Source organism: Vulpes lagopus, chromosome 17, assembly GCF_018345385.1.
Source record: "Vulpes lagopus strain Blue_001 chromosome 17, ASM1834538v1, whole genome shotgun sequence".
Lineage (NCBI taxonomy): Eukaryota > Metazoa > Chordata > Mammalia > Carnivora > Canidae > Vulpes > Vulpes lagopus.
Genome location: NC_054840.1, coordinates 32,852,698 through 32,869,913, shown reverse-complemented (window position 1 = coordinate 32,869,913; position 17,216 = coordinate 32,852,698).

The window sequence follows — 17,216 nt, the reverse complement described above, 5'->3', positions numbered from 1 at the left end:
TAACAACTGAAGGAGTCGTTTATGCAAAATATGGTTGACCTTGCTGGCCTGCTCTGAAGCCCCTCTGAGGACTTCTCAAAGTGAGCCCAGGACAGGCGAACACCCTCACCTACCTGGACGGACACCCTCTGAGGACTTCTCATAGGGACAGACGAGCAACCTCACTTAACCTGGACAGACTGAGAAAAAGCGCTTGCTGCTGAGGAGGGGAGATGCTGCAGCGCCAGGGGAGAGCTCCTTCAGGCCCTTCCCCAGGGCTGGTGATCCCCAGACCCCCTGCTCGTCCTCATGGGTTCGGCTGTCCTAGCGGAGCCTGGGTCCCGGGCACCGCCCGCCTCAGTGTCACAGCTGCCTGAGGTGGACTCGGGGCTCAGTGTCCCCCCTCATCTGCACTGTGAACCATGTGACTTTCTTCCCTGACGGGACTTGGGGCTCCAGAGTGTGAGCTAAGCTTCTCAGCCCCCACTCTGTTTAGGTTTACTGGTCAACCCATCCTTTCTTTCTGTGAAACCCTAACCCCTGAGCGGGCACACAGAGAATTTGGGCAAGGCCAGCAGCTGTCACCAAGGAACTCGGGGCACTGGGCATCCTGTTGCGGAGCCTGGGGACCCCTGCCGCGTGCACCTCTGAGGAACGAGGCCACCACCCCGGCAACAGGTGAGCAGGGAAACACAGAGCATTTCCTGGCACGTGGGCCCCAGGGCTGGGAAGCTGTTGGTGCTGTAGCCACTCCGCCCGCTGTGGCCACTGTCAGGGTTGCACTGTGTTCGGGGCTGCGTGGACCCTCGGCATCGGCAGAGCGGATGAGCCTTCGGGGGGGAGGGGGAGCTGATTGGTTTTGCAGCTGCCCGGACAGCACTGAGCCTCAGAGCTTCATGAGTCTCCAGCAGGTCACTACCAAGGTGGCATAGTGACCTGTCAGGGCCCCGCCGCCTCAAGGATGCAGTCAGTAAATACATGGGCACAATTTCACCCCATGTCAGGAGGGATGTTTCCCCTTTGCACAGTGTCTCCATCTGTCTGAAACTTGCATCAAACCCTGGTTCCTAGGTTTTCTCCAAACCCATGACTTTTCATCAGAAGGTGCTTCTGACTGTGTCTGAACCAAGACAAGGACGTGCCCAGGATCCAGGAATAGCAGCCTGAAGCTGAGTCCCTGAGGGTGAGCTTGGCCGTAGGGTCTCTCTTCCCACTGACAAAGCCTTCCTTCCATTGTTCCTCTCCCCACCGTTCCGCCTCTTCCTGCATCCCGGTCCCCACCACCCACTACACTCAAATCCAACCTCTTGATGAATAACACTTTCTGAGCATGGTTAGTTGGCAACTTGATACCCACATGCACTACATTTTTCTTGTTTTTCGCCTTCACTCGCAGACTGTTGAAACCCCTGTGGCTGAGCGGTGTTCGGGATCCCCACCCCATGGTACGCCTGCCCGCTGTAGTGTCCTATTTCTACCTCAGTATCCATGGAAGAAAGCCCAGTGATTATTTGGTCTCAAGGCAGGAATAATTTAAAAATCTCCCCAAATATACTTCTGTCCATTGGAAACGGATTAAACATAAACAGGTAATAGAGTTGCTTCCAGAAGAATCATCTCATTCATCAACTTTTGATCAAACTCTTTGCCAGCTTCCACATTAAGCCAAATCTCATTCCTAAAGACTCCACTTTGATCTGCTCATGGCTGCCATCCTGAGAATATCATGTAATATGAGATATGTTATGTGGTGATTTTGTGATGTGGAGTCAGCTGAGGAATCCATTGGCTTTGGATTCCGTAACGTATGCACACCGCTGGCTTTGTGCAACACGGAGCATTTCAAATAGGCAGACTTTCCTTTCTTTGTCTGAATTTGTTTTGGCGGGGAACACTGTGTCATTGCTTGGGCCCTGCCAGTGACTCTCTCAGTCGATCATTATTTAAGGATCGGAGCTTAAGACAAAACAAAAACAGAGGCACTGAAGCTGGTGTAGCTATACTTCTGCAAGAGAACACAGATCAAATGATCAGCTTGTTAGAGCTTCCCTCATATCTGTGTTCTCAGATTGAGCTATGCAAATCACCATTGAGGAAGCACATAATTGAATGATTGTCTTGATGAACTCAAGCAGTCAGAATAATCCAGCTTGAGATAACAGATATAAACAGGACTGCTCTGTTCTGCAGCAACTGCACAACAAGAGTGCAGACCTCCTTGGTTTCCAGCCTGACACGCAGAGTTTTCAGGTTGATCCGACCGCTGTTTAGCCAGGCACGCCTAATGTCTAGGGCAGAGTGCTTGCCAGGGTTTTGAGTTGTTGGTTGAGTAAATGAATGACTTTCTCTCCTCCTCAGGTGACTGCAGAGCTTTGTCTGTGACAAAGAATGCCAATCACCAGCTCAATAGTGGCACGGCGTCAAAATCACCTTCGGGTTTCGGAGCCTTTCCATCCATATAGCTGGCTGGTCATGTAAGCCTGCAGATGGTAATTGTGGGTGATGCTGGCTGTGTGACTTAGCAGCAGATAGGATGGGAGAGGAAGAACATGGCTCGCAGCCAGCCTCATCAGAAGAGCAGAGGGTGTGGGCACCACAGCTACACAGTGACGATCAGGAACATGTCTGAGTTATATGAGGCAAGTGAGAAGGTGCTTGTTTATGTGGTGACCGTCCTGGACATTTACATTTTTAAATTAATGTTTTCTCTCTTGAAGATTGGATGGGGGGCATTTAGCTCAAGGCCCATTTTAAACTGTGGCACTGAAGATTCAGAATCACCGCATTATGGTTTTATGGACTTTGGTGGCAGCACATATCCCTGCTGAGGGTGGATTTACTATGTTGAACTCGCTCAAAATATCTTCACAACTAGCAGGTGAAGAAAATATAAAAACAAAATCCAGGAGCCAATAAACCAATATTATTTATTTGGAGTTCTCACATGAAATATGCTTATAAAGAATGAAACTGATTATTTTTGAGATGTTTAAAATGTCGTTTGTAAGGTTATTTGAGAGGAATTTTTTTTAACGTTCTGAAATTTTAAAAATGAACTTGCTATTATTAGGATAGTATATACTAAAACTGACACCTGTTGAACACAACACTACATGAGGCATTATGCTGAGTGTTTTACATGCATGATCTCATTTAACTTCCAAAGAGACTTTTATCTCGACCAATGGTTTCTTTGGAAGGAGAACTACCTTGATAGCATAATAAATTGCCTTGTGCACCAAAGGACACTATTAATGGAATAAAAAGCAATCTGTATAATGGGAGGAAATATTTATAAAGCATATATCTCATAGGAGTTAATATGCAGAATACATAAAGAACTCCTACAACTCATTAATAAAGAAAAAAACTGATTTAAAAATTGGCAAAGAATATGAATAGACATTTGCCCAAAGAAGATAGACAAATGGCCAATAAGCATATGAAAAAATGTTCAAAACCACTAATCATTAGGGGAATACAAATCATAATAATGACAAGATACCACCCCATACCCATTAGGAAAGCTACTATTAAAAAAAAAAACAGAAAATAGTGTTGATGAGGATGTGGAGAAATTGGACCTCTCGTGCCCTGCTGGTGGGAATGGAAGATGGTGCCGCCCTGTGGAAAACAGTGTGGCAGTCCCTAAAAAATGTAAAAATAGTGCTGTCATGTAGTCTAGCAATTCATCTTCTGGCTCTATCTCCAAAAGAATTAAAGGTAAGGACTAGAATATGTATTTTTGTGTCCATGTTTATAGCAACAAAGTCAAAATGTGGAAGCAACCCAAGTATCCATGGACAGATAGGTGGATAAACAGAATGTGTTACATGCAAACAGTGGAATGTTATTCATGCTTTAAAAGAAGGAAATTATGACATGAGCTCCACATAAGCAGACTTGAAAACATTATGCTGAGTGGAGTAAGCCAATCACTAAAGGATGAATCTTGTGTGGCTCCACTCCCATGAGGTGCTCAGAGTTGTCAAGTTCATAGACAGAAAGTAGGATGGTGGGGACCAGGGGCTGGGGGGCAGTGTAGCTAGTGCTGCACGAGGATGGAGTTTCAGCTTTGGAAGATGGAACTACTCTGGTGATGGGTGGTAGTGATGCTTGCACAACAATGTAAATGTACTTCATGCCCTTGAAAGGTACACCTAGAAATGGTTAAGATGCCAAATGATTTGTGATGTATATTTTAGCAAAACTGAAAAACAAAAACAAAGAAGCACAATGAATTTATCTGTTTGCCTCCAGTCAGCTCTCTCTGCCAATTTCTTAGGTGTCCTTAGACTTGCTCTGTTGAGTTGCTTATTTAATCCCTGCTGGTTTTTCTGGGCAGGGATCTCTGCACTGAATCAATCAGGCCCACGTGGCTTTGGTGGGAGAGTCACATCTCTAGTCTTGTCCTCTAGGCATTTTGTGCAGTTGGAAGTGTGACTTCTACTCTGTATGTCTTAATCTATTCAGAAGTTTTATTTTTTATTTATTTTTATTTAAATTTTATTTATTTTTTCAAGAAAGAAAGAGAGAGAGAGAATGAGTGGGGGGAGGAGCAGAGGGAGAAGTCCCCAATGTGGGACTCCATGCCAGGACCCTGAGATGATGACCTGAGCCAAAGGCAGGTGCTTCACCAACTGAGCCACACAGGTGCCCTATTCAGAAGTTTTAACAAAGGGAAGAGATAATAACCTTCTGATTCTGAAAACCCCCTTATTTTCTTTTCTGAGCTCCAATCTTTCATGTAGTATCATCAAACGCAGCCAACAAAACCCTGGACATCTTGGTAACCTATCATCACCTGATCTCTATAGAGTATGGGTGTATGCCACCCAAGTTAGCAGAGGTGAGAAGTTCTCCAAATATCTCCTCTGTCATAATGTAGATCTGCACCCAGGGAGGCCCCAGTGCCAGTGTCCTCAGTGGCTGACACTCATCCTCTAAGCCAGTGCTGCACGTTGTAGGTTTTCCTGTTATGACCACACCTCACCTCTGGCTCCAATTCCAGTATCACCTACAATGATATAACTACTTTTTGGATGACAAACAATGCTAAAATGTCAGTAGATTTTTAAAGATTTATTTATTTATTTGAGAGAGAGAGAGAGAGAGAGCGAGCAGGGGGAGGGGAAGAGGGAGATAGAAACTTTAGCAGCCTCCTCACTGAGCATGGAGCTGACATGCATCTTCCTCCCATAACCCTGAGATCATGACCTGAGCCTCAACCCAGGATTGGACACTTAACTTACTGCACCACCCAGGGGTCCCTAAAATGTCAAGTAATTTAAGATCACAGACTTCTTTCTCATTATAATCTCCCAAGGACCCATAATCTGACAGAAATACTGTCATCCTGAACATTACTGTCAACCACAGACCAGTCACTGGCCTGCATTCCTCCTTGGGGTTTCCACATGGACCCCTCCAGCCACGAGGCACACTCTCCCACACTTCAAGTCTGTCCAAATTTCCTTTCTGCCGCTTCACTCCTGACTCTTGCCAGAGAATGTTCTCTACTTCTTAAGATCTCATCTTAATGAGATGAGACCGGGCCAACCTGGAAAGCCCAGGATGATTCTCTGTTACACCCACAAAGTCTACTTTTCCATTTGCCCTGACATAGTCACAGGTTCCAGAGGGTTAGGGCATGGGCATCTCTGGGGAGCACTACTTGATGCACCATCGTAAACTGGAGAGGGAGGAAACAAACTAAACAGACCAACCTCCTGCCCACATGACCCTCGTCCTTGCCTACTTGGCCTCCGTGATGGTGGACGCATCCTGGCATGTCATCGTTGCCCTTGTTCCCTGGGCAGGTGGAGACTCCTACATGGGGTACAGGTGGCCATCACCAAAGGAACCATATGGTTGAGTGGAAAGAGCTGAATTTTAGATCTTTTTCCCTAGGAGGGCACCCATCCCTGTGGATGTTTGTTCAATTATCTGTAAAATAGATTTCAAATTTTTGTGTGTCACAGAAACAGTGGTTCAGGGCTCTGGAGAGCACTGGAGGGACCTGGTCCTAGTGAGCCCCCTCCCCCGCAGTGGGCTGCTTCTCCTTGGCCCCCGCGCCCCCACCAGCACCGCCCTTGGCCGAGGGCACTGCCAGGACCTTCCCAGATGGCGTCCTGTGATTCAGGGGACACAGACTCTAAAGATCTGTTGATGAAGAATCATTGCCTGAGAGTCTGTACTCTCTGTTGTGAAGGATCCTCCGGCCCCGCTCAAGGACGGAGTCTGACACTGAATCCAGGGCTGCAGCAGAGCCTGCGCTCCGCATCCTCTAGATGAGATTTTTGTCCCTTTTTGAATCGGCTGCTGGGTTTTACTTCCAGCTCCAGGAGCGGCGATGACTCAATGCACAGAGTGCTGCCTTCCTGATAGATATCTCTGCCGACGTGCTTTGATTGGGTTCATTTGTACAGCTTGGGGAGCTGTCCCGATCTTCCCTGGCTTCTGGTGTCCTGCTTGTAGCAAACACCTGCCGGGACCTGCCTGCCTGCAGCCAGGGCACCTCGGGACAGCTGCTTGCAATCCGCTCTGCCTTCAACAGCATGGAAGGTGGGAGGCTGAGCCCCACGGCTTCGCCATGGTCTGCCAGCGCTGATTTTTTAAAAACATGTATAAGAAGGAGATATATTCATTTTCCAATCATAGACATTTCAGATCGCAAATAATGGCGAGCCATGATGCAGAGGCGAGGGATGCATTCCACATTGCACAAGATGGTGTTTTACGTCTTTATTGAGGCTAGTTTGGGGGGTCCTGCAGGACGGCACCCTCTCAATGGAGAGACTTGACACCTGTGGGAAACTTTGAGTTTTTAATCTCGACACAGACACTTCAGCTGGATCACAGGAGCAAGTTCACCTCACACAAGGACACTAGCCATGTGGCCCACATGGACTCTGTCTGCCTGACTCAGTAGTTTCAGAGAAGCATGTGGTTGGGTGTTGAGGCTGTGCCAGCCAGGCTGCAGGTGTGAGGTCACTTGGGTCCTGCTCCCAGGTGGCAGCATTGGCCGCAGCAGGCACCCTGCAGGATCTTCACCGCCCGCTCAAGCTCTTGTAGCCCAGTGGGCCCCCCAGCCACACACTGGCCAGGCTTTCTGCACCGGAGGGCTGCCCCATGGCCATCTCCGCCCTCCTTGCATTTGGAAGGCTCCCCAGAGCAACACAACAGCTTCTCAAAACTGGAGAGACGGGAGGTGGCCCCCAGGCCCCAGCAAGACGAGCTACCACTCGTCTCCTCTGCTGCAGGTATGTCGGCACACTCAGGACTCACAGCGGGGCCTGCAGCTACGCAGGACAGGCATCGGGGACGCTGATTCACCAGAGGTCTCCACGTTTCCCACATGTTACCTATGATGAGAGCGACCCACGGGAACTTCAGGCTAGAGCTGTGGTTTGGTTTTGCTCTTTAATAAAATTCGTACTTAACTGATCAATATTTTCTCTGGCTTCAGTCTGGTCAAATTGTGCTCATCTTTGGGCTGTTGAAAGATACCAGAAGAGGCTCATATCATTTTCCCTCCTGTACCTGAGGGAGGAGCATTTGGGGACTTTTTCTCTGTGTCCAGCGTGGTCATGGGTTCTTAATAAAGGAATGAAAACAGAGACTTAATGCTGGAGGCTTTTTTAAGTGGTGTCGAGCACACTGCAGGCCCAGGGCCAGTTCTCACCCTCAATAAATGTGAGAAAAAGGACAATCAACGGTGGTTAAGTTCAAGCTTCACAAGGATGCCTTGGTCATGGTCATGACTGTCACCATGTCACCAACCTGTGTCTGTCGGTCGTTGTCTCAGGAGGTGCTCCTGGGTTCCCTACGACGGCCCAGGACAGACAAGTGTCTGAAAAATCCCCACTGCCACCTAGGTATGATGTCGGGGAACTCCCAGATTCTAGGGTTTTCGTTAGTTTCTGGTGCAGTTATGAGCTTATCATAGACGTGACATCATCCTACATACGAGATGGTGCCATAGAGGGACCCGGAGTACTGTGTTCTCTCTCAGCTCCTTACTATCCCTGATTTCTTTGCAATATGTAACTCGTGTTCCTGAGATTTTGACTTAAAACTATTTACCAGTCATAATTGGCATGTTCCAAAATCTCTTGTCAAAAGTAAGCGCAGAAAAGTGTTTTTGCGGCGGGCCTGAACCTGCTGCATTTAGAAGGGCCTGATTAAAAGGTGGCCTTGGCTGGCATCTGGGAACAGAACTGAGGGGGCATCTCATCACCTCGCTGATAAGACGGGCTCCCTATGCCCAAAGTGTTTGTGCAAACTGGGTTTATGCGGAGTCCTGCCTTCCTGCCGGGAGTCTGGGATTTGGGCCCATGGAAGTCAGAAGGTGCCTGCAGGGCCGACCCCGGGAAGATCTCTGGGCCGGTGTCTCTACCAGCTGCCCTGTGGACAGCATTTCCCCTACTGGGTTCTGGGCCCTGGTGCCTGGTCTGCCCCTGACACCACACCGTGTGCCCTTCCCTGGCTGCCCTACATGTGTCCTTCGGCTATATGACCTCATGCCTGTGAGTATGAGGATGTGCCAGGTCTCAGAAGTCCTCCCAAGGTCCTGTTGAAGCTGGTGGTGGCCATGGGGACCCTGAAAGCGTGCCCTTTGAGCATGCATCTTCACTCACACACTCCTACTCTTCCCTGTTCTCCACCAGCTTCCTGGTGAATGTTTTCTTGTGAAATCTATAAACGGGGAATTGGGAACTTAATGAGGCTGGTAGCAAGAACCCCAAACCTGGAGGTTTAGGAGAGACATAAATGGAGCTGCACCGCTCACAGAAGCGGTTGGCGTGCAGGCTGGACACAGGACAGATGCTGTCCGGTGATGGCACAGCTCTCTGCACGTGCCGAGAGGCTCTGGTGGACTTTGCATGACGTCACTTCACAGGAAATGAGTGTGCAGGGCGGCTATGTGCTGTGTGTGCGTGGTGCACATGTCGGACCTTGGGCTTTACTGAGGTGTCACCACGCAGTGAGAATTGTCAGGGACGCTGTGGACATATGGGGTGGGCCGTTCAGTGGGTGAGGGCAGAAACTCCCAGGTGCCCCGTGTCGCACCCTGCAGACCCACCTAGAGCAGGAAGGGGCCAGAAGTAGGCTTGAGGGAGCACTGTGTTTTCCAGAATTTTCCCATCTCTAAGACTTAGATGGTGCGACCTGAGTTCTCACCATCTGAGTGGGAGTCTGAGCTGATTGTGAAGAAGGAGACAAATTCATTCCCGTTAGCATAACGAGCCTGAGGGGGGCTTTAGCCCCAAAAGGCCTCCTGGCATCCAGGGAGGCTGAGGGGAGCGGGATCGCCAGTGGTTAGGGCCCACCAGGCCACATCCTGTGTGCTCGCACCATTCAGGCTGCCCGATGAGACCGGCACGGCAGCTTTCAGGCTGTGCTGAAGAGGAGCTAGTTATCTCAGCATTTTGTTCATCTTCCTAGTGTTTTGATCATGATTTCCTGAAAGAAAAGCAATTAAATATAAAGAATGTAAATTTCCATCTCTTGTTTACTTGACTGTCAGATAAAGCATTTTGCTGGGAAATGCTAACATACTACTGGTACTGAAAGTAATGGGTGAAGTTCTCTAGGTGCCTGCAAATGGATCTGAAGATCGGTTGGATTTAGGAGAAACTTTGCAGCATTCACTCCTCCAGTCAGGAAGTGGCTACTGAGAACCTACTGTGCACCAAGCAACATCTTGGAAGATGTGAGTCCAAAGTATGGGGATCAGAACATTGGGGGGGACCCGGCCGTTATGAGAGGCTCTGAGAGGTGTCATGGGGGCTCCCCAGAGGGGTTCAGCATGGGCTGAGATCAGTGCAGAAGGCACTAGGAGGCTGAGATCAGTGCAGAAGGCACTAGGAGGCAGGGGTGAGGTACAGAGCCTGGGACGGGCAGGTATACGGTGACAGAGTCTGGAGGCCACCTCCCAGCTCTGTCTTCACACCCTCCTCCTCTGAGATCTTTGTCCTACAAATGGCAGGAAGCCATGGGTGGGGGGCAGGTGGTGTTAGGAGCAACGCTGGGGGTGCAGAATGGGTCTGGAGGTAGGGTGGCTGGCCAGTCAGGGGTGCCTACTCTGGGCCAGTGGGTTAGCACAGCCTAGACCCATGCAGAACCTCAAGCACATGCTAACATGTAGGCAGGTGCTGTGGAGTACCCATGATGTCTTGGAAGGACTAGAAGCTAATGTGTATACAAGATGGAGCTATTAACTTGCAAGAGATCCCTCCTGGGTCTGCTGGAAACCCCAGGGAGGACATCTCATCCCAGGAGGTTGACACATCATGGCTGTGTCTCGGGTCCACCTAACAAAAGGCCACAGCCAGGTCTGTGCTCATGGGAGTGAGTGCATGTGCATGTGCAATGGTCTTCAGTGAGACTTCGATGCAAAACCAAAGAAATTCAGGGGACATGATTGTAGGTTTTACGATCTTCGTGAAAACGGTGTCTGAATAATATTCCTATTGCTAATTGTGCTCTGCCTAAAATGTGGGTGCTCTTGGGAGGAGAAGTGCACCTGTTGGGCTCCAGCTGCCTACATTCCTTGTGACCATGGGCTGTGGTAGGTTCAGAGGACGTGTGGCCCAGGCACAGGCCAGGGTCCCTTGGGACAGGCCAACAGGGGCCCTAAGGGGCCGGGGGACTGGGCAAAATGGACAGGAGGAAGGAGGGGTGGCAAGTGTGCCGGTGCCAAGGGAACGCTCCAGAATCATGACCAGGGCGCTGGCATGTGCTCTGAGACTGCATGCTCTGCTTCTTCGAGTCTCCCCTGACTTTACAGCAGCAGGAGAACACTGATGTGGGAAGGTTATGGTCTGAAGTATGGTGCCAACCTCTGAAGCCACTGCTACTTCTCCATATTGCAGACATGACATTAATAACGAAACAGGGGTCTGTTGCTTAGTAGTAACATACTAGTCGCCATCCTCCAGTGGTGCCCGGGTGACATAAAGGCCACAACGACACTCTAGGGAGGAAATACAATCTTCAGTTGACACCACTGCTGGAAAAAAAACAGAAGTGTCAACTACTGATTTCCCTGGGGTAGGCAATCCAACCTTTGTGGAACCACACATTTCAGTGCCTCCAGACAACTCTGAAATTAAGATAAAATGAAATATAAATTTTAACATGAAACCCAGAATTTGGTTCATTGTTAATCCATAATAGCCTCACAGGGCCCATGTGAGTGGAACCCTCTGGGATTGTACAGCTCAGTAGATGAGGAGCTGAGGTCTGCAGGTGAGGCATGCAATTGAGTGCAGGTTAGGTGTGCAGGTGAGTGCAGGTGAAGTGTGCAAGTGAATGCAGGTGAGTGTAAGTGGCATGTGCAGGTGAGGAGTGCAGGTGAGTATAGGTAACGTGTAAGGGTGAATACAAGTGAGGTATGCAGGTGAGGTATACAGGAAAAACTATGTAAGCGGGTCCTTGAACATAAGACCAACAGGTGAAGCCATGTAGGTGAGGCCATGCAGGTGAGGTGCAGGTGAGCCTGGGGTCACAACTGTGCTTCTGACCCCAAGAGCATCTGCAGGATTCCTTTTCTGTCTTTCTTGGTTCAGATGGGCATGTCTCTGGGCCTCGCCAAAGACTACCTTTTGCAGAACTTTGTCAAGATTTGTAGTCTCTGAAAATGTAGATTGACACATCTATTAAGGAAAATATTACACAGGAATGATAAAACTTAAATAAGTAAGAAATTTCATGTTTTTCTTTTCAGAACTTGAAGAATCAGTTCTAAAATGTTAGGAAAGACAGTTTGCAGAACTCCACAAATCTTTTGAGGATTAAAATAGAAGGAAAGTGTTATTTTCCACATCTAAGACCAGAAAGTTCACTGAGTAGTGTCTATTCTATGTTTATTATTTGGCTACATTCCCTGTGGGATCATCCTCTGAGAATACTTTCTGGTGACCAGAATTAGTGCCCACTTCTAGAGTGTGTTGCCAAATTTGGGGGATTGTTGACACTCTGATACATGAAAAATAATATATTGGTGTGATTTTTAAATTACTTTGTGTGAAGTTAAACGTATTTGCCTTTGGCCTCTTTTTCTATGAGATTTTGGTCTTCTTCATTCTTAAAAACTCTGTTAATATTTGCCTTCACCAAAACGGAAACTGTTTCTTTTCTCAGTTTGTCAGTTGTCTTTTGAATTCCCTTATGATGATTTAATTATGACATGAACAACTTTGTAAGCAAAATTATTAAAATTTCTTTGCTTCTGAATTTGGAGCTATAATTAGAAGCTGTTCTTCACTCTCATTTTAGGATTGAATCAACCCCTGTTTATACATCCTTGTCTGGTTTTATTTTTTATGTTAAAATCTTTAATACATCTGAAATTCTTTCTGGTGTATGGTGTGAGGTATGGATCACATTTTATCTTTACCCAAGTGGTAAACCCAATACCATCTATGAAAAAACTCATCCTTTAAGACAGTGACTTGAGAACTCAACTTTACCAATTACTGACTTTTCATTTGTGCTTTATTTTGTTCCTGGATTTGCCATGTGATGAACCCAGAATCTTGTAATATCCTAAAATGCACAAGTGTTCATTACCCCCCTGGCTTCTTCTTTCTAAGAACTCTGTGTAGCTAGTTTTTAATAATTTATAAATTTGAGGACTTTTTAACTTTACTAAGTGTTACTAAATTTGAAGAGGCATCAGTACTAATGGAGTCCTTTGGTTGATGTTGGGGAGAAAACCGTGAAATCCTGTAACTACTGCTATGGATTATATTCTTAGATTTTGGGGTGGACTTGTTAGTGGCTGTGCACTAGCTCATCTAATACTGTGACATTTTCTGACCCTTACTGTTGAGCAGGTTTTTAATTTCCTTGTCATGACTGAATTTTATATATATTTATACATATATATTGTATGTTTACATATATAGTTGTCCCTATAGAAGGCAAACATTATCCACTCACTCACTGCAGACACAGCAAATGATTTCAGATTAGGGAACAGTTGTAATAACAGAGAAAATGTATTGGAAAGGTACAGGCGCTGAAATATTACTTCGAGTACCAGTCACAGGCTGGCATCCGTCTTGTACTAAGTGAGGGAGGAGCTTTCACGGGCAGCAGGGCTCAGCAGTGGGGGGAGCACTTTCTGCACCTGGAGAGCCCACGACGGACAGTGTGCTGGCTGGAGCACTGCTCATCGCTTACTCATGGGCTTGGCTGATCAGAGGAGAGAGGACCCTGGGGACCCCGGAGTGAAGCTGGACACCTCTCCCAGGGATAGCCGGGATTTATCCTTTCAGCCAGAGGGGGCCAGCTTCAAGGCAGAACAGAGAGTGACAGGAGGGTCTGTTCCCCAAATGAGATTTCATCACACCTGCTGTGGCTTCTAGGGAAATGTGTCTCGTTGTCTCTTCGCTCAATCTGTAAAGAGCGTGGCCCATTCCCTTAAATGACTGGAAACAAGTCAAATTTCACTGAAAAGAAAATGTATTTGAAAACACATCCTCAGGCAGCCCCGGTGGCGCAGCGGTTTAGCGCCGCCTGCAGCCCGGGGTGTGATCCTGGGGACCCTGGATTGAGTCCCAAGTCGGGCTCCCTGCATGGAGCCTACTTCTCACTCTGCCTGTTCTTCTGCCCCTATCTCTCTCTGTGTCTCTATGAATAAATAAATAAAATCTTTAAAATAAAAAAAATAAAAAATAAAAATGAAAACACATCCTTGTGCAGAATCCAGCTCCTCAGAAGCCAAACTGCAAGGAAGATTTTCTGACTCCTAAACCTGTCTTCCTTTTATGAGCGCGAACAGTTCTAAAATATTAGGTTATGTGTTTGGCCTATGTCTCTAAGTCCTTGCTATAATTTCCCCCTTCTTGGGATTTCCTGAATGTGATGGGGGGGTGGGGGGGATCCTTAAGCAACTTTTGAAGGAAATAAAATTTAGCAGTGAAACAGAAATAAAATAAAAATAAATGTGGTCATTTGTCCTCACAGCAAACATGCCCTCCCCCCACCCTAGTACCCCTCCTCACCCCTCTTCACCCCTGCCGCCTTGCCCTCTGCCTCTGAGCAGCCCTGTGCCCCCTGCCCCCTGCCCCCCCTCTGCCCCCTGCCACCCGGGCCCCCTACTTGTCCTTGCCCCCCCATCCCCCTGTCCCCCTGCCCCACCCCCAGCAGCCTGGCCCTCAGCCCCACTCTGAGTCAGCTTCTCATCCCCAGCTCCTTTAGGACCATCTCGGCATCTTTTCCAGATGTGCCGCTCTCTCCAGGTCAAGCCCGATTTAGCACGAGGCATATAATGTTGACTATTAGCCACAGTAGAAAAGTTCTTCAAACAAAAATTATTGACCTTCTTTTACTGAGCCGTCTGTCTCTTGCTCGCCCTTTGAGGGAGACACAGATATCCTGTCAAAGTTACTAGTGGTCTTGGTTTTTAAACCTCTGCAAGTGAAGTGAAACACACTCCTTCTGGGGTTTGCACAACGTGGCGAGTCGGTAAACAAGTTGCTGTTTTATTCACTGAGAAGATGCTTCGTGCATAAAAGGCAGTCCACATGCACACAGAAGGGCGTGCTCAGAATATTTAATTATCAAATTGGAGTGAAATATTTTTGTGATGATACTAAGCTTAAAAACTTCTTAACACACAGTCAAACATTTCTTATATTCAGTAATTTTTGGTAGGAATGACTGTCAATAGCAAAAGAGGCTGGATAATCTTCTGTGGAGCTATGTTTTCCTTGAGTCCATGACTCAGAAGATGCCATAAGAATTTGCTCCCTTGTCCATCTTGTTGCAACAACAGAACCCAGGGGAAGGACGCGGGGACTCAGGTGGCCATCCCTATGGATGTGAGGCTCCGAGCCTGCCCACCTGGCCTTGCAGCCCAAATATGTGGTGGTTTCTGGTTCAGCCGTGGAACCCCAAAGCCTTGGGTTTTCTTTACAAACAGGGCTGGGGTTGGCCACACTTATCAACAATTTCTGGTCACCGGCCAATTAAAAGTTTATGCATGCCTAGACCGTTAAAAAATGTTCAGAGGGTCTGACTTTGTTAACATGGCCAAATGATCTGTTTTTAATGTAAATATTTTGGCTCCACTGAAAGTTAGCAAATCAAAGATTCTGCTACTCCTTCATTTTAAATAGACTTTTGGAATATGCATGCTAGACCGGCCCTGCACCACCGTGTCCTACTATGCGGCCCCTTTGGGAATTTGTGGCGTTTGGGTCACTGTTGGGCTTGCTGAGGTCGTGAGAGGTGGTTACGGGTGAAGATCAGCAGCCCAGGAGAGGCTCTTCTGCATGGTCAGGTGGCCAAGTGGTCACACCCACTCCCCCCTCAGAAGGGCGACGTGGGCAATGGAGAAGGACGGAAACACCTTTACGATGGATTGTTAGAAATGACACTTAGACTTCTTCTCGGCTTCCCTGGTTCCATATGTTTGGAGGGTCGGACAGGGATGGCTGTGCATTCTTTGAGGAGTGCAAACCATGAAAGCACAGCCAGATGTAGGGCTGGAGGTCAGGAAACCTGCCCTGATGGTTGGGAAGGCTCTCCCAGAGCAGAGAGGCCCTGCCAGGCGGAGGGTTTGCAGCCGAGCCCGCAACTGGGCCGGGCTGCCTCCTGCTCCACGGCCCCAAACAAAACAGATCCCCTGGCTGCACCTCCTTAAACAAGACCTCAGACCCAGTGGCCCTTTATAACCACTTACACAGTTACGTCTTTCTACATGAGAATCGGCTTTCCTGAGTGAGGGATGCTTCATAAACAGCTTAGGTGTCCAATCCTTGTCGATTATGGTTTATTATAATTTTAGGACTTAATAATGGTATCATGGTGCTTCCAGTGTCCTTAAAGCTTCCAGTGTATTTAAAAACAGCGAATGAGTGATTGCAATGGTGACATTGAGTCTTGCTTTAAATGTGCTTTATTAAGTTATTTATTAAGTTATTATTTATTAAGTTAAAAAGAAAGACAGTCTAAGGAAAGCAGGGAAGATCCTGCAGGACAGCCACTCCCTTGGAGCGCCCCCGATGCCCACAGCTCCCTGTGTGGGGCTGGGCTGGAGGGGGGCCTGGAGCCCGGGCTTGGCCCCTGATGCATGGGGAGATGCCCAGACACCCCCGTCCCCTCAAGGAGCCTGAGGGGGCCCCGTGCACAGCTGGGCCAGGTCCTCTCCTGGGCTTGTCCAGTGGGCTCATGGCTCGCCCTCTCCCAAACACGATTCAGGTTCAGGAAATTTCAACCCCACTTTGTGCCTGATTCATGGAGAGAAGCTTCTCACTGCCATTCCTGCAAGGCTGGGGCGAGTCCCTGGTCCCCACCCTGGAGGTCCCTGGAGGTCATTTGCTTGACTGTACGGGCCCCTTTCCTGGAGGAAGCCCGTTTATTGTCAGGTCCTGGCATGGGTGGGTTTTTATGCCGCTGTTCTCAGAAGAGAGCTGTAGGATTGTACGGGGCCGTCGCACAGTGTCAGCTGCTCCTGGCTGGGGTGGCCTGCTCCTGCAATTGCCCAGAATGGCCCAAAAGTTTCACAAGGCCGGTCACACACTTTTCTCTCCATTCTTCCCCATAAACCTGTGCCCTGTTAGTGACTCCCTCTGAACACACGCTGATTTTGTTATAAAGACCTTTGTGCGTATCAAGCACATTGCTGTTCGAGAATGAGAGTAACAGGAAGATTCAACTATTCAAAAAAAAAAAAAATCCAAACTTCTCGGCAATATTTTCAGGAGCAGGCACTCTGCATAACATGAGCGGACACAGAGAGATCCATTTGATAACTGGGCTTTGCACTCCCCGGGCAGCATGAAAGGGAGGGTGGGGGCCCGAGGCCTCGGGATGATCACAGGCTTTCCTTCCCTCACTTCAGAGCCCCAGTCGCCCGGAGCCATCCTGAGCTGCCCGGAGCCACCCAGGGGCTCCCAGGGCCCCCCCGCACCCCTGCCTGATGCCAGGGGCCCCGTGCCCTCTCCCGGACTCAGAAACCCCTCCTGATGAGCAAGGATTGGCCGGGGGGGGGGCGGGGGGCAGGCTCCCCTCCTGCTTACACAGGCAGTGATTTGCTCCTTATTTTACAAACGGTAAAACAGAAAAGCAATTTAGCTAAACAGTGAATGAAATGTGACGTGTCTTATTCCTGCCCATCGTTGCTTTGGGATTTATTGATATGGGTGTTATTTATGGATGCCAAAGACATATCATCAAAGACACTGTGGTTTTAATCATTTTTATGGAAGCCTGAATGTCAC